Source organism: Botryllus schlosseri, chromosome 2, assembly GCF_051294905.1.
Source record: "Botryllus schlosseri isolate E-star chromosome 2, Bs_hap1, whole genome shotgun sequence".
In the NCBI taxonomy this organism is placed as follows: domain Eukaryota; kingdom Metazoa; phylum Chordata; class Ascidiacea; order Stolidobranchia; family Styelidae; genus Botryllus; species Botryllus schlosseri.
Window position 1 is genome coordinate 34309901 of NC_137237.1, and position 19077 is coordinate 34328977.

The 19077-nt window shown below is 40.6% G+C and overlaps 2 long non-coding RNA genes across 2 annotated transcripts in view; one reads left to right on the plus strand and one right to left on the minus strand.

Annotated features, from left to right (window-relative positions):
* LOC145458918 (uncharacterized) overlaps nt 1-19077 on the minus strand; it is a 462825-nt gene that overhangs the window by 45835 nt on the left and 397913 nt on the right. The gene's annotated exons all lie outside the window — the stretch shown is intronic.
* LOC145458912 (uncharacterized) overlaps nt 1-19077 on the plus strand; it is a 482198-nt gene that overhangs the window by 36615 nt on the left and 426506 nt on the right. The gene's annotated exons all lie outside the window — the stretch shown is intronic.

Sequence of the window (19077 nt, forward strand, 5' to 3'; positions counted from 1 at the left end):
GTAATAGCTCAACGGACTGCGTTCCGTCCGGTATATTTATGTGTGAAGTTAGTTATCGGTACCGCTATCAACGCTTTTTGGACGTGATTGTTATTTGAATTAAACCGCCATGGTATCGTAAGACGCAGTTTCTTCATAATTTCGGCAAGCAGCTATCTAAAATTCAATTTTTTTCCGTTGATCAAGCCGTGAAAGTGCAACAACAGTGAAAAAAATGCGTGTCAGTAATATAGCAAATGATATGGAACCGATCTCGCGTTACGTCGACATTGCAGACATCAATGGATTGGGATGAAGTGGAATGATACTATACGTGAGAATCTTTTAGCTGCAGTTCGAAACCGTTGGCTTTTTAAGTAAAACGGCTGCTGCTAAAATGTTTTTACTACATACAAGTTAGATATGCTGCCATATTATGTCAAGAGCGCTTGGCCTCTCTAATGTATGGCTATCATACCAAGGACTCTAGAATGAAATACGATACCAAAATTGACTACGGATTAGAAAGACCGTTCAATACTTTTCGAGGGTCTTGTGATCATGTTGAAAATCTATACAAAAACTGCAGTACAACTACATGAAAAAAATATTTTCTACATAATTTCGCGACGGTTGTTTGTTTGTTTGATATTCTTGGTGTTTCGACTACAGTGGTCATTTTTACACCAGGTAGATATTCTTTATTTTGATTTCACATTTACCGACTTGTAGCACGGCCCTGTCTAGGATTTTGTAAGACACCGCTTACGGGGATCACGTGGCGAGGAGGGGCATAGATAAACCTCCATCACTTCGGTGGGAATTCTGGAGTCGACCTCGGTTGGACTCGAACCCATAACCTATTGGTATAGCAGCTGTGGATCGCGACGGGTAATAGTTAATAATGCAACGATATGTCAAATTTTCTTTGAAATGTACTCACGATTTTAAGGTATCTTGGCTGTTGATAACAAGAATCGTGATGATATTGGCGACGATGCCGAATGCAGCTAGAATAGCCGTTACCACGACGAATACTATTGCTTCCCAGTCTGAGAATGCACCTCTGAAATCGATTAATTTGTAAACAATCGCAGTTTAATATAATATGCCTGTGGTAATATGTTTGCCTAAAAAATATTTACCTATCAAACCCATCATCTCTACCGTTAGGAAATCATCGGTGAAACCCACCGATTATCTCATAGCCCACTTCAAGGACAGGAGCCTAGGAGATGAAGTTATGGAAGTGGTGTGAATCCATATCGATGATTTTGTTATGGTACCTGTAATCAGAGTACGTCCAATGTCCATATCCAATGAAACTAGGGGAAATTCAAAGAAAATGTAACTTGACAAATAACAGCTGACACGAACTTAGTAAACATTCCATAGACTCGTTCTGTCAAAGTCGTCCTTGGCGAGCAAAATCGTTACCTGATGACGTTTTAACAATAGATATCTAATTGATGTTTGTCAGAAATGCGCATGAGATGGAGAGATACAGTTTATTTACTACCTCCTAAACCAGACCTGGGCAAAGTGCGGCCCGTGGGACAAATGCCCCGCAAAGCTATTCTGTGCGGCCCGCGAAAGGTTTCTTGGAATTCAAAGCATACAACTTGCTTTTTGAATGACGAAAACCATAGGCTGTATCAAATGAACAGGAAATTCGTTTAGTTTGAACCTGTTCATTAATATGCCACGATTACGCTGCCTACGTAGGCCTATACCTGGCATGCGTAATCCAGATTCAAGATAAAGGCAATGTGGTAAAGTACGAGTAGCAATTAAAGTCACAAGTAATCACTCTTTTCATATAGTTTAGTTCAAACCTTCCTTGTTGCCATTGCCACATTACGTATTATGTGGTATGTGTTTCAATTTGTTACGTGATATGTATACAAATCATTAGTTCGTACGACAAGTCGATCAGTGCTCACTATTGCTATGACCAGGGTTGCCATCGACATGGACCCAAAAATAAGGACAGACGAAATATTAGATTAGCATGAGAATGATTTTTTGTACACACTATGTATTCATACGGGCTGTTGCATATCACATTCCATACTTTCGCCTGAAACAACATGCTCCAGCCACTCCTTATTATTAGAAAGTTCTTCGTGGATCACACGACAGCTCAGGCCTCGTCTAGGTTTACCTTTACTCAGGGCCGCAACACAAGTTCGTCAGCCCCCCTCCCCCCCCAAAAAATAAAACGTTGGTCCTGCCCCCTTCCCCCATAGGGTGATAAACCAAACTTCTTCACCTCGTTGTGATTAGCGGCGTCAAACAAGATTGAAAATGCCGTACACCAAGTCTAGACAAAATCATTTCTTGAGCGTATGGAGCAGGAACTCCAGTAACAATGCTTATAGTCAGTGGTGGCTTTTGGGGTGGGAATGATTGCTGGTTTGGACAGTATGGAATACCCATTACCCAGTTACCCTCTGCAGCAGCTGCCTTGTAGTCTGTGGTCGTTGGTGCTGATGGACTTGTGGAAAATTTATTCATCGACTGGCTCAAATGAATCATCGTAACACACTTCTTGTGTGTTGGGCTATCAATGTGAGTTGAAATTGCGGTATTTCCTATGGCCTCCAGGTTAACGTCACAATTGCAGATATCGTGATGTGCGAAACACTCGCCCTTCGAGTTTCGTTAGATACCTTTGAATTCTCTCTCATAATCGTCACAAGACACGTTTATACGCCTGCTCATTTTAACTAATCAGATTTAGCCTTACTAGTAGCTAAAACTATATGCGCAAGTGCAATATAATTTAGATAAATTTATCAATGATTTATAGCTTTATTACTTTTTAACCAATGTGTCGACAGCACTGCGTCTTTTTTTCACTACGCCATAAATGCTGCCTTCCACATAGCTTGAGCTTATTCTGCTGTAGACCAAACAGCAGGAACCTGGCACCGCTGTTTTCTGCTAAAATGACGTCCGTTGCGGTAGCCTGGTACATAATAAACTGCTGTACCACCAATCACTGCACTAGCTATCTCATCACTTAGAAGTCAAATCTTGTGCTGCGTACGTCACGAGAGTTCCTTTCAGTTATGATGTCATAAAATCTCGACGCAAAAGCATAATTTTAGAATATTATGCAACACAGATACCAGATGAAAACGGTCGAAGTTCAGTGGTGTAGTGGTTGAAAATAAGACAAAATAAGGACACAAGTCGAAAATAAGGACATTTCTTAGAAATAAGGACGGTTGCGTTTTCTAAGACGAGACCCTTCAAAATAAGGACAAATCTTAGAAATAAGGACGGTATGGCAACCCTGGCTATGACTTATCATATCTATCACACATAAAAGATTAACGGGCATGCCAAAAAAGATAGCCGTAAACTGAAATTCAAAGAAGGTTTAGAATTTACAGCACTAAATATTCGCATACTAGAGTCAGGGGTAAACCCATCCTTTCCGTTTTTGCCGAGCATGTCGCCGATATCATATCATGATATCATGCCGAAATTAAGAATTTTAATTAAAGTCGTCCTTATGACAAAAATACGAAACACTCGGTCAAGAGAGGGCGAAGCTCACAAAAACTGCAAGCTTCGTTCGACATAAAGGCTATTTAAGCTGCACACTGCTCGGATGGCAGCGACCAAGAAAATGTAATCTCTGTACTATTGCATATACATTTCGGTGCAGTGGTTCTCGAACTGGGAGACGTGAAAGCCTCAGATGGGTGGCGCGAAGTCGAATTTTATTGAAAAATTTTTCGCGCTCCGCGCGATATATTAGACCTTGTAGCTGTTGCTCTGTGTATTGTCCGACTTGGATATTTCATAATTAGCTCATCAACACCCATAATCTCTAATACCACCGTTTAGGTTACTAGCATTCTGGTTGCATTTTGTGATATCATGATAAGCGGGCGCAAAATTGTTCACTATCACAAAGGACGACGTGCCTAAAAAGTTTGTGGACCACTACTTTAGAGTCTTAATAGAAGAACGCGAATAGGGGTTTGAAGAGAGCTAAAATGTATCATGTTTAACATTGTTTCGAATCATGACAGCAACTAGATAATTTTCAATTAACCGTCACTTTCTCATTCCCTAATATCAACACATTCAAGGAGAAGCATTCATTACCAATGTAATTTAAAAATAAAATTAAAATGCGCTGGAGAATATAGCTAAACTTTTTCACTCGGCCCGTCAACGTATTTAGTTTTCTCATTTGGTCCGCGGGGGAAAATAATTGCCCACCCCTGTTCTAAACACACATATACGATATATAACAAATGGACTTGATTGCGCCTGCAATTACTGCGTGCCAGTGTTGGGATGACTCAAGTCATGACTTGACTATCACTCTCGCCGTCCACTTGCTCCTGAGCTGCGCCATGGTAATTCCAGACGTTTTTGTTGCGTCACAATGCCATATTCCGTAAAAATGCCAAAGGCTAAAAGACTTTTGGGCGGTTCCAGGGCCATGAGCAGAATAAAATTTATATTTTCGTAATCAGCACAGCGGCAGCTTTCGATTGATACCCGTTTTAACAAATTTACCACTCAGCAAGCCGGTCAAAAATTGCCGTCAAATTCCCTTTGGTCAAAGGTGAAGTAAGACGTAACCCAGACGCAGTGAGCCGTTCGATCTTGCTGTGTCCACACCATTTAAGACACTCTGATCACACAATTTTATCGCTGGCAATTTGTCGCCGTTACCATACCAACTTTTCTTTTAGCTACGCACCTGCCAATGCGTAATGAATGGGGAAAGGGCGTGTATTACCACCCGTTACCGCCCGTGATATGTGGGTGCGAATATACACCTGTGTTACATGAAAACATAACCTACCTCATACTTACACCACGACATAAATCAAACACAACATTTCAATCCAAAAGACGCTTGCACGTATAGAGACGTAAGACGGTATACAGTACACGTATGCACGTAGGATTTATAACGCCGATTTTATTATGCGTTAGGTCCTGTTGTCGTGAACCACCTTTTGGGAGTGAATCCACACCCTTTTCGCTACGAGTCTACAAGTGGGATCAGATCATCGGAGAATAAGATTATAATAACGAATATTACATCCCATAACGTATCACACTAAGATATACCCGTAATCCCACGTAACATGGATATTGTGACACGCCGTTACAAATAACCTGCAACTTATACAAGCAACCGAGTTATGATGATATGACATGTTATTTAAAGAGTGTTAAATTTAACCTAATCGGTTAAGCCCGACATCTGTGCCGTTGGCAAACTAGTCTCTTATAATAGCAACATATAGTTAACGTTTACCATTACCACTTCTCAGTTTCGATACATGCGATAGCCTCAACATTCAGGATACAAAACGTTTGTGTCCAAGCAGACTGGGGCTTCTACGTTATTTATTCTGCTTCTACGAGCTTGTGTGGTACAGGTCGATGACAGGAAATTCGATAGACCGGTGTTTATTGCAATTATTGCCGCCGTATCACAACGTTAAGCGGGTTTCCACAAATATGATTCTGAGTTACGGCATGTTAAAGTTATTGATTCGCCACGCTCAACCAAACTTACCACACTGAATAAAGTGGTAGATCTGAATAATTTGTTTTACCGCATTGACACTCATCGAAAAAGAATATTTGATGGACTGAATTACACGCAACGTCGTTGAAATGCTGTGGCCACTGATTCAAAAATGATGCAGCAGTGCGACCACGTATAATCGCGTTATGTTCTTTGAGTACTATGTAACTTATACACAACCGTTCGGAACTGTTTTATTTCACCTGCTGTGTGAATAACTAACTTGCGGCCCATTTCTCTTTTTACCAGAACGCCTAGAGGTGAAGTGGATATTGGTCAACAGACATGGGGTGATTACTTCATGAATGTAATCGATTGCGATTACGATTACTTCCGAATGACGCGATTACGATTACGATTACGATTACAGCAAAATCAGGAAGTACTCGATTACGATTACGATTACATTGGAAAAGTAATCACGATTACTCACGATTACATTTATTTTGCATTTTAGAAGTTATATTGGAAGACAATATATGGATTGCGCTGAAAAGGCCTAATGAGATAACAAACTTTCTTTAAAAAAGATGTGTCATTTGGTTGTTACGTCATAATGTACCCATTGCCCATTTTTATAGAGGACGATTTATCGCACCCAACAAATTGCATTCTTGCCAGGTCCATGACTGCCGCACCCCAAATTTCCCAATAGGGTGGGGAGCGAGCTCGGAGGGGACTCAAGAGTATTTCGTAAACCAACATAAATTATAAAGTATTCTCGAAAGATTTAATTAACTTGAAAATTCTCTCTATATAAGCTTGATTTTGGAATGCATACGTCTCCCCCTCAACTAAAAAGCATACATAAATTATAGTAGGCATGCATTTAAAACAAATGGTTGTTTAAAACACATTGTTTAGAACTTGTTTTAAGCAGTGTTTCAAACAAAGGCTTTAAAAAAACTAAATTGTGTTTTTTAAGTTGTAAAATTATGCCATAATTGTTCAAATTCTTTCCACAATTACCACCCGATTTGGCCGACGTACATCGATATGAAAAGGTTGGAACCCCTCAAAATAGTCGTTTCAACAGTTATAGTACATATATTTTGCCAAAGGAGCTATATTTACCCTATATTTTCAATTGTCAATGTCAATCCACATTGGTGACGTGAAGGCTTGAAAAAAATTAAAAACATGTTTTAAACAATGGCATGTGGTAAACGTGCTCGCTTTAAATTTATTTTTGTTTCAAATGCAACCCTAATTGATAGCATGAGGCATTTAGGTTCTAGTCAATACCGTGCCAAGACACACCAAAAGGCATATGCAATTTCGACCAACACGCGACTTCACGAAGTGTGCTACTAAAGAAAGACCTTGGCCGAAAGACCTTGCTATGTGTCCATTGTCAATAGCCACGCTGGGTGGGCGTACAGTTCTTCCAATCCGAGCCCACAATGCAAATGCCACCCGGACACCCACAGAGGATTAAAGACATGACAATTTGTTTGTGCGTCTCACGAAAGTTTTTGTTTTAGTCTGCTACGTTAGGGATACAACAATATCTTTTGATTATATAACATACCGGAAATCACGAATTAACAACATACACTAAAGTAATTATAACAAGATAACAGACGTTATAATTATGAATTACGTGCCCCCAGCTCTACAGGTAAATCTGACCAAGTGACCATCGGGCAGAGAGAGAGAGGAATAATGTTAATATAAAATGAGTAATAATGTAATGCGATTACCAATATTATTCACGAAATTCAGTCTTCAACTTGAAATTATCGCCCTATGGGGGCCAAAGACTAACGTTTGGATTGGGGGACGAATAGCTGTTTTGGTCCTGATTCTAGCTACAACCCACGCTAACATGATATATAAGCCCGTTGCTATGGCGGCAGGTCCCAATGTTGAGTAAAGAATTGTGAAATAACGATTAGCGCATGTTTCAAGTAGAGTCATATGAGAATAAGATGAAGAGAACATAAAATTCTGCCTTCAACTTAATACAGATAATGTACTGCAAGCTGCCGCTACGAGAAACGGCAAAAACGGCTCGGTTGTGATATATATCAAAAACTGTTGATTTTTATAGCTTCGTTGTGGAAACCGTAATGTTATATTTGACAAATACAAAATTTCAAATCTCTGCTCGGTGTACGTACGTATAGTACATAGGCCTACTGCTTGCCAAGCAGCAACGGTCAAACTGCGTTTGCATAACCAAACATCAATACACAACTTACTTGGTAGAGTGGTGATTAATTATCCTGCTCCGAGGTACTGACGTGTGGAACGGGTTGATAACCTGATATACAGCATGGCGGGTGTTCTTACAATCGCACGAATGTACGTGACGTACATCGAATATCTATTTTCTGTGGATACTTCTTACGCAATGACTAGCAAATAGGGATGGTGTGAACGTGAGGTTCACGTTCGCGTTCTGTGTGTGAACCTCAGAAATTTAGAGGTTCACGTTCACAAACGACCCTTGGTAGGTTCTGGACTGTGAATCTTTTTAATCTATTTAAATTTTCACTTCATTACAACATCTTTCGTTGAAATTTATCGCATTTCAACTGCGGGCCACTGTGCATGGCGCTGGCAGCATAATAATATAAATGAACATGCACCTTGACAATCTCAAATATTTTACTTGCTTTGTTACAAAAGTTTACTCGAAATATCCAGCTTTCCGTTTGTGAATATTTAGCGACTCTCTGCTGTGAGCTTGACCCGCAATCACACAACATCTAGAGCGAAATGTAGACAGTGAATGATGATTTCAACCAATCAATGGAATTGATATCGTTGTCTGATTTAAAAAAATATAGCAGGCGTACGGGGCCATGGTGAATGTTGACTTCATATCTTTATTGTATCATAAAAACCAAATCCGTGCAATTAGGGTGTTGACTACTGCAGTATAACTTGTCAATGGGGTAATATCGGTAGCAAGTATATAAACCCGTTTTACACCCTGCACATTATCAACATAGCAATACTCAGACGCCGAATGCATTGTCCGGTCTGGCCTAGACCGTTAAGGCGTAAGCTTACATCCCCTTGTAAGTCCTCGTCGAAATTGCTGGCAGAGCGACGGAAGGATTATTATATCATTTGATTGTCCCAGTTGATACATTTGGCGACGTTTGTCAGCATTGTGGCATTATGAGGCTCGAGTCATCGTTAGGCATCCCGGGCATTAATATAGGCTATCACTTCACTGAAATGTAGGGTTGGAAGTAGCAATATGACGTCACGTGACGTCATGAGGTTCACGTTCGCGTTCACACAGAACCTTTCAAAAAGGTTCGCGTTCACACGAACCTGAACCTTTCAGAGGTTCACACCATCCCTACTAGCAAAGCCAATAGGCTACTTCTGACGTAATAATGAGCAATGGCATTTAAAAATCAGACGTTTGTGTTATCATGAACCTGGTATAATACATCTTCCTTGTTCACGAATGTTCAGTTTATGTCATAGTCCTTGTACAAATACAAAGTAATCGTTCTTTCACAAAGAAATCGATTAGATATGGGAAGTAGTCGATTACGATTACGATTACTACGGATTTTTTTCGAATGTAATCGATTGCGATTACGATTACTTGAAAATGCTGTAATCGTCGTAATCGATTACGATTACTAATCGCGATTACCCCATGTCTGTTGGTCAATGATGTATCTCTGAAACATACTGCCGCATTTTATATAATCAGCGGCATCAGGAGGTCTTTCACACAAACGCAGCCCAATGAACGGAGATACAATGTTATAGACGTGGCTGTCGAATCAAAACATATGTAAATGGAATACTTACTCATACCGATAAAGCGTTTCGTTTGGTGCCATCCGCGATGTCGAAATATCAAATACATTAGTAGCCACCATTTCGCCCTTCAGTTGCCTATAATTCTGCTTCAGTGCATTCGAGATATGATACGGCGGTGCCACGCTACTTCATAACTTCATACATTTACATCGACGTATTTCCTGCGATATATTTATACCATCGATCCATAAAATATATTTCTTGTCGATGATCTATATTATATCTCAGAATAGAACGCCAATGTATAATCGCCGCAATTAAATACACCTTCTGAAATGCTATGGACGGGCCAAATCGAGGTACATTATGCGTAAGTTCATAAACATCGAATTATATGAGGTATTAGTACTTATTTTGTCTCATAAAATATAAACTTCCGAAAGTGAATATGCGCCAATAGTGATTACTTAAAAGTATTTTAGATACTATAGCGTAGAAAGGAGATGAATGGCATTATGTTGCACAATCTACATTCATTGCAATATAATTTATATAACTCGACGACTATTAGCCTGCGTCTTATAAAGAGTCAAGGCCACAATTACGAGCATAAAAAGAGAGAATTAAATGAACACAAATTTGTCGAATATGAGGTAACGGTAAGGTCATTTTTAAAAGCCCGTTAGACCAGTTGCATCCAAGCACTCATCACCCCCATATCATGCTCGGCATATGTTAACAACCCTACTGAAATTTAGAGTTAATCATTGAAGAAGGACTTTTCCGTAGTACTCGGGTAGATTAATCTACTAATTTTACTTACTCACGTAGTCTTGTGTGTATAATCAATCTACTTCACCAGCTTTTTGATGCTGAAATAATAATATCTGCTTACGTAGTGAAAAGTGATACAATATCTTTTATCGCTTTGCTAACAATTTCGACGGGGACTTTCAAGGGAATATGAGCTTAAGCCTAAGCGGTCCTGGCTAGACCGGACAATATATTCTGTCGTCAGACTATTGCTACATTTATAGTGATCAGAGTGAAAACCGGACTCTATACTTGCTCTACAGATAATACCTCATAGTTATACAGCAGTGCAGGGGTCACCAACCTTTTTGAAACCAAGAGCGACTTCTTGGGTACTGATTAACGCGGAGGGCAACCAGTTACTCCCGCCGTTTATCCATATAATGTTGGATTTCTTCACTTGTACATTCAGAGCACTGCTGGAAAGGGTTCCCGCCCCTTACCAAGAACAAATACCTACTCTCCGGGACTTCCACCAGCGTTTCCGGGGTCCGTTGTGTTGTCGCACTGCGCGCCGAAGCGCTAATGTCCGCGTCGGAAATATTAACTAGATACCCGTTAAGCCTCCGGCTGGGCGAGGACAAGCAACGACCCGATCGAAAACTGCGTTCGAAGGTTCCTTAGGGTCGACTGACCAATGTCCAACTGCTGTTCATATGAAACCCTACTCCATTTCCACCTTGAAATCTCGAAGGAACGCACATAGCAAATCAATAAGTGTAAAATATATTTCATGTCCTTTGTCTACTTTTCCAGATTAGGGCACGTCATTACGATTAAGGTTGGAAAAATCGAGTGTCTGAGTGATTCGTTTCCGAATCGGGTATTATGATTCGAGTCGAATACTCGAGTATCACAGGGTATGACACCATAACAACGTGAAAGATGTGGAAAGATCAAATATGTACCTTTTATGACTGGTATCGCAGTTATTGCCGGTTATCGTAGGCCCAGTCTTATCCTTTTCATGAAGTCCATAGATGTTCCAATACCATTATCGCAGTATTGCACTCATTATATTTCCTGACTCGAAGCAAACTCGATTCATGCGAGCCCAGCACATCACGTCACCTTCAATATAGTATTTTTCTTCCAGATCTGCATTCAACCTAGTGTTGCATCTGAAACAAAATCAATTTAAAACAAACACGTTTAAAACAAGGGCCTTGTTTAAAACATGTTTTTTCTTTCTTTTTTTTCCACTTTTTTAGCCATGACGTCACGACTATTTAATAGTGACGTCACGGTGAATTAGCATTGACAATTAAAAATGCAGGGTAAATATGACTCCTTCGACAAAAAGGGCTTCCGATCACTGTCATAAACAGATCAAAAATATATTTAACCAGGACTACATCGTTATGCAGCATTTTTACATTCGGCGGTCATCATCATCAGAACACCCATTTCGTACCAATGATCTATATATACCTGCAAAAACTGTTGAACCGACAACAATTTCGAGGATTCCAGCCACCCCGCATCGTATACGTCGACTATTATGGGTGCAAATCGTCCGTAGGCTTATACTACATGATTTTTCGGACGTATTTACGCAATTATGGCATAATTAGACAACGTTTAAAAAATGAAAACAATTTTTGTTTCCAAAAAGGCATTTATTTAAAACACTGCTTAAACAAAGTGTTTTAAAACGCCGTTTGCTTTAAACCTTTTAAAATCTGATTCCGTATACGGAATCGGTCAACTTCATCTGGCCCTATCTTTATTTATCTACGTCCTATAGGCTTCGTTTTTGTTTGTAGGGAAAGCTAACAATCTTCTGATTTATATGATACCTAATTCGAAAGCATGAGGCATGACAATTTTCGAGCACCGACGATCTTACATAAGGAGCTCGGCCGAAAATACGCATGCAGAAAAAGTGGTTATCACCAAAAATTTCCAGATATTTTCCGAGTGGGAAATCTAGTCAGGCATTCTGCCAGAACATCAGAAGTCGACTTGTACAGTGTTCTGTGTAATTTTTCACCGTTTCAAACATCAAAACTTGTTCTTAGTAGTATTCTGAAGGGGTTTGGTAATTTTGGTCACGCTTCGGTGATTTTCTAGAACATAGTTAAGTTCGTGACCGAATATGAGTCATAAACTGGTTTATTATGCCTGCAAATGGCTGGATACGACATGAGAAAGTATACCACGTTGTTTCATGCCATTAAGTGGGAGGTAGGGGTCCGATTCGGTATTGATCTTGAAGTTGACCATAGTGACCACTTACTGACCACGCCCATATGTAAATTTTTCATGTATTTTTGATTTTTTCGATAACTGGCGAGCGGCATGGTTTACGGCCATGGTTGCATGGTCACAACGAACTTTGAAAAGTGGCCCGCGACCCGTTTAGAGTTGGCGACCCCTGATCTAGCGTGATTCAGTTTTATCTCAATAATATCACTTATAATCAGGGTTGCCATACCGTCCTTATTTCTAAGATTTGTCCTTATTTTGAAGGCAAGGTCTTAGAAAATTCAACTGTCCTTTTTTCTAAGAAATGTCCTTGTTTTCGACGTGCGTCCTTATTTTGTCTTATTTTCAACAACGACAGAACTGCGATCGTTTTCCTCTGGTATCTGTGTTGCATAAAATTATGCTTTTGCGTCGAGATTTTATGACATCATAAATGAACGGAACTCTCGTGGCGTACACATAAGATGATTTGACTTCCAAGTGGTGAGATAGCTAGAGCAGTGAGTGGTATGACATTTTCAGCAGTAGCCTACCATCGCTATCGCAGCGTACGTCATTTTAGCAGAAACAGCAGCATAGGCGCCGAGTTGCGAGGTTACGTTCGCCACCTTGTCACTATATTTACAAGGTGGCGGCCACCTGTATAAAATGCTCAAACGCCCCCAGTAATTTGTAACTAGTAAAAAGTAATTAGGCGAATCCACGCGACCTCGTCAGAGACGTCGTTGATATAATCAGAAAACAGTTGTCGCGAGGCGAGAGTGGTATAGTAGATCGCTCGTGATTCGTACTTTTTTTGCATGGGCTCTTATGGGTGCGGTGGTGACTCGTATTGAAAACTCGTGTTGAACCGGTGACCCTTTTGACCCCCCTCCTTTCGCTCAACCGGTGCCTGGGCTGGTATAGGGCATCTCTCGCACGGTAACCCTTTTCGGTATAGGGATCGCTCAACCGGTGCCGCGTACTTTCAGACTGTCGTATCGTTCAACCGGTGTCATTGCTTCCTATGGGCGCGCTCGTAACCTGTCTGTCATGTATTCTGACGGGATCTCTGGTGATTCACCGTGTGTTCTTATGGGTGTGGTCGTGAATCGTACTTTCGGGTACAGGCATCTGTCGAGGGGTGTTGAATATGTATCAGGTATATTGATCACGTGATTGGTCCTTAGTTAATGTGTATATCCCAAATTATTATATATGACCGATTCGAGTTAATCCCAACGTTTGCGGTGATTGCGACTTCAATATATCGTTATTCTTATGGGTGCGGCGACACGGTAACGTAGCTGATATAGACGTGGTGACATGATAACGTTACAGGTATAGGGATCGCTCACACGGTTCTACATGAAGACGTCGTAGTTCAGTCGTGACAAATGACCCACCGCATTCTCTATTCCAGAGGTCTCAAACACGCGGCCCGCATGCGGCCCCCGACACTATTATGTGCGGCCCGCGACGGCATTTCGCATTTCGAAGTATTCGAAAATATTGAATTACCAATTTTTTTTAATCCTTGAACCTAAAAATCGGTCTAAAACTACTACAGAAGCCTGAAACTACTCATCAAACTTCACTAATACACCAATTTCAAAAGTTACTACGCAGGGGAAGTTCAACTATTACGTGACATTACTTGTTTATGATGGTAAAACATGACCCGTTAATGATTCGTGACTGAAAATTGTGATTTGGAGTTGAGCGCGACCTTTTGTAGAATTACCCGAGCTCGGACTCGTCGCGTCAAACGTTACAATCGGATGGACTTGTGTCTCGGAATGCCGTGACTTGGTACAACCACGGACGCAGCAAACTATGAAACTGGTATGAGAAATAGTAAAATATGAAAATGTCGTAGCTTGCGTTGCGTATCTTATTTATATATCTAAGCAGGTCGGTATGGCAACCGACATTGGCATTATGTTGCCCCTTTGCTGTATAGTTGGTTACATCCAGTGTCATCTTTGGGTATCTTTATATATGTTATTATTGCCAATTAAATGCGGCGAGTATTAACTAATAGTCGTAGCCTACGCTCCCCAGCTGTAACACCAATGGATTCTTCGGCGATTGCACATTTCTATTGCTATGGAACAGCTTTTATTATGTTCAAGTTGTTATTTATCTGTTCCAATATTCGAAGGTAAATCTAACGCTGAATCTATTTTACTTTGGTAATGACATGATTAATATAGCCTAGTTATCAGGAGTAGGCCTATGCCCAAAACCCGGATTAGGCTGTACTGTTCCAACGCTCTGATATCAGATCAATCTCTGTAAAATTAATAAATTCTACCTATAATTGTGAAACATCAAATGTCCACTAGCTGCAAAATGATCACGCGACAGCCTTTACGGCGTCATGATGCATTTGAACTTTCGCATGGTGTCTACAACTAATTATTTTGACAAACTATGCCAGGGGTCGCCAACTCAAAATGGGTCGCGGGCCACTTTTCAAAATTCCTAGAGGCCGCGGGCCGCATGACATCAATATCGAGATTAAAGTAGGCAACGCAGTTTAACAACCACGTCTGATAACTCTGCGTTATTACAATGCTGTGCTCTCTAACATGGGCGACGGGCATATAGTCACCACAGAAGAAATCATATTTTATTGAACAAACACAAATCCAACAAAAAATATCAAGATCATCAATTTCAATATATTTTGAACTATGAGCTGTGCACGATACCTGACAACACTCTGCATAGCGCAGATAAAACAGGGGTGGCCCACCTATTTCCTTTTCACGGCCGCATTTCAATTACTCATATAGCCTGCGGGCGCATTCCGGTGCATAGTCATGGTGAACTAACTGGGGCCAAACGGCAAATACCCACGTTAGACTGTCCATGTCCATCGCCGGTACACTCCGGACTAATATATTTACGCATATCGACTTACTGTGCGCACCGAAATCGTCATAATAAAAAGAGTCACACGGATTCGAGCTGTAGCCGCGCGACGCGCAAAAAATTTTGCAGGCTCATGAGTGAATTTCGTCAATAAATATTAGTATAGTTTCATATATCACTATAAAACATTTATCCTTTTTCGGCCAATGTGGTCAGATTCACCGGTAGAGCTGATGCAGGGGTTGTCTTCGAAAACTTAGGGAAGTGCTGTGCTGCATTTTTGGTTGGGTCAATTCTTATTAGTCCCCTTTGTTGCATGCAGTTATTTCTTGACCTCCCATCAGATTTGTCGAGAGTCAATTCGTAAATACAGTTTGCATATTGACGGACGCCAACACATCCTAATTGAATTAAGTGTCGACAGCCGCATAATTTTCCTTCTACTGTCGCAGATTGGCCACCCCTGGATTAAAAAATCGATATTGGGGTTAGCTGGACACGGTAGTCTACTTGCTGGAAAACTATCTCTTCGTAAAGCATGGTCTTTTGGAGAGCCCGAACTCGTTTTTCACGGGTCTAGGTCTCGGCAGTCGTGGACCATTGCACGTCAAGGCAATATTCCCATTCATACCAGCTAATTCTTCATCCATGGAATGATATTATCATGCCGAAGACGTATATCAGCTAGTGAGGAATAGTGATATTGGGCACAGTAGAATGGCTTAGTTTGAATAACAACAACAATATCAATTTCAGCATTTCAAAATGCTTCACTAAGCGTTCTTCCGAAATTTTTCCAAATCAGGTGGCGGGCCGCAAAATATGACCTCGCGGGCCGCGTGTTGGTGACCCCTGAACTATGCCAAGTGCAGCAACAATTTTATTCAAATATCTAAAAATGTGATTTTTTTTCGTGCCAGGCGTGAATTCCAATAGTATATCATATTTTCACGATGCTTGTGGAATGTCAGTCTGCAAGGTCCCATCAAATAAGGCCTACTTGGAAATTCATTTAATTCCCATATTATTGGTGCTGCGGCCCGCGGAGCCATCAAAAAGTAGGAAATTGGCCCGCGAACACATTTGAGTTTGAGACCTCTGCTCTATTCTAACTCAAGTCTCTTCATACTGTGTGTTGATTCCTACGCAACCTGACTAGCACGCCGAGTTTCAGTTCGGATTATTCGCACTTTCCATACCGCTGTTTCGCACCTACAAAATAGTCTGCTGTTCACAGTCGCAGCATTAAGTCGCGATTTACCACAGAGCCGGCGTAGACGGCGATTCGAATACCAACAATAGCCGCGTTCACATACTAACACTTCAAAAAGGTGTGAAATATATAACAAACCCCGCGATCGCTGACATGATAATGTCTCGGACATAGCCATCTTTCGTGACTTGGTGTTACAGACATGTCGATCGCTCACGCGGTGAAATTTTAGTAATCAGTTTGTCGCAGAACTTGATTTCGCTGGTAAGATTTAATAACGAAGAACAGAACCGTCGCAGACGGTGATTCGAATACAGACAAATTCTGCTCTAACCCTAATCCTTTGCGAAGTTAACTCTTCAAAAATATGTGAAATAATTTTAAAATCCTACGACCGCTCACAGGGTAATGCTTCAGACATAGCGATCCCTCATGATTTGGTGTTACAGACATACCGATCACTCACAAGGTAATATTTCGGGAATTAGTTTGTCACACGGCAAACGTCGTAGAAATTGTTTATGTGACGACAACGACTTTGAGTGACTTAGTTTCGATCCTTTCTGTAAAAGATTGTCGGACAATGGTGTTATACTCTTCCGTAATGGTTGAGGTCGTCATCAAGTTTCCAATCAACTATTAATCGGCCGTGCGACTTTGGTTTAACAAATCGTAATATTTCTAAAATGCTTGCTGGTATCATAAGACACAAATCGAAATTCACATCAATCAAGACCTTTGCATGCTCTGAGTTTTGTGATGGCATTTATTTCACCCGATATAAATGAACCTGTATCAATAGTAACGCGAAATGCATTTATCATTTTCGGTGTTGGTTGTGACCCTGATTTCATTACCGGTATATACTCTAGAAATAATTTCTGCATACTGAGTTAGGATGCGTTTAACGAATATCATGCAAGTTGTTTTTGTGGTGGTAATGACTTTCAGTAGTTTGGTTTTTATGATTACAATTACTTTAGAAGATTCAAATGATAATGTATGATCACTGCTATGAACAACAATACAAGCACATTTTGTGGATTTCAGTGTAGCAAATATTTTGATTTTATTAATGCTGTGAGTTTTGTCTAGTAGAATAGGTTGCAGCCAGTAAAGATATTCCAAATTGCTCTTGTGCTGATCCAAGTCTTAGGGTGGAGGCCAAAAATATAGATCAAATAAAAGATCTGGGGATTTTGCACGTTGCTGGATTTTCTGCGGACCAGAAAGGTAGATTAGTAAGATTCTGCCAGGACCGACTGAGTATAGACTGCTGCTTCTTGATCCTGGTCGCCACCAGGATTAAAGTCTAGATTAAGGTACACAAGCATATAAATTTGGCGAGGTTTGTAATAGTTATGACATTGTAGATTGAAATTGCTTATCTGAGGCTCATTATAAAGATAGTGAATATTGCATGTTAGCGATATTTTGTTACCGGTACTCAATTGTGCTTCTCCTTATTGACTGATGATCATGTTATTACAGAATGTTTAATGATAATTGCCAGTGGCGGCTCGTCCTATAGGGCAACTGGGGCATTGCCCCACCTAAAATTCTGTTCAATAACAATTCTTTACCATTTATAGACGCACACCTATCTATATAAACCGAAATCACAGCGAAAATCGTATACTTCTTGTCCTTTCGCTTGTAAATGCCCATATATAGCGAAGTCTATGCGAAAATCAAATTCTCTTCTGTGTTTTCGCTTTGCGAATGCCTAGCCGGGGCTTGCCCCGGTAGCGCTCATAACAAGCTTTCACTGTCTATTCTCTCAAAACCGCGCATAATAAAGAAACGGTGATTTACTCTCTCCTATTCATAAAATTACCGAGCAACCGGGGCACGATAGCTCTGTGCCCTTAAGGTGTGATGTAACAATCGTATCTATAGCTGAACTCTGTTACCGTCATATGCGTTTAGTCGACCTTTGTTGGTATAGGTCGATTTTAATGGGGTTTCACACCATGAAAACTCTTGAAACTTGTTATGTCATGTCGTGATGGTGGGATTTAACACTGCCCCAAGTTTCAGGGTTTCTGCTTAAAGTTTAGGGTAGTAATTCCGTTTCCGAAGTTGAGTGTGTGCTGATCCGTCATGTATCGCAAACAGATTTTACTCAAAAGCCGGTATTGGTATCCATTGGTTTTGACGGTGTTCAATACTGAGATCGGTTATGACATTTGGCACGGTAAGTCTTAATGTTAGTATCGAACGCTGTACCAAGTTTTAAGTTTGTCACTGAACTGTGTTAGTGGTAATTTCGTTTCCTAATTCGAGTGAGAGCTGACTCGTCATTTATCGCTAACAGATTATACGCAAAGCCGGTATTGGTCTCTATTGATTTTAACGATGCTCCTTACCTAGATCCGTCATAAGCTTTTGCACGGTATGTCTTGATTTTAGTATCGAACGCTGTGCCAAGTCTCAAGGTTGACACTCAATGATTAGGGCAGTAATTTCGTTATCAAGGTCGAGTATGGTAAAGATGTGCTCCGATCTGACACTTTAGCCTACAACACATTGCGGATTTCACGCAAAAGCCGGTGTATCTGCGGTAACGTTAAGTGAGATGATGATATCATTCTCAGTTTGCATTCAAATATTTACTTTGATCGTATATTCTCCAATGTCAATTTCCCCGTGAAATTGTGGCCTTCAAGCCATTTGCGTACAACCCCTCGTC